The following is a 213-nucleotide window of genomic DNA, read 5'->3' on the forward strand; positions in this document are numbered from 1 at the left end:
TGTTTGCGGAGCGGGGACAGCCCCGGCTCCCGCAGCAGCATCCCAGGTCCTGCAGCAGCATCCCGCATCCCGGTGGCCCCGGTGCCTCTGGGCAGGGACAGTGTCCCCTGTCCCGCAGCAGCATCCCGGGTCCCGCATCCCGCATCCCGCATTCCGCATCCCGGTGGCCCCGGTGCCTCTGGGTAGGGGCAGTGCCCCGGGTCCCGCATCCCC

The sequence above is a fragment of the Geospiza fortis genome, unplaced genomic scaffold (genome assembly GCF_000277835.1).
Source record: "Geospiza fortis unplaced genomic scaffold, GeoFor_1.0 scaffold289, whole genome shotgun sequence".
NCBI lineage: Eukaryota > Metazoa > Chordata > Aves > Passeriformes > Thraupidae > Geospiza > Geospiza fortis.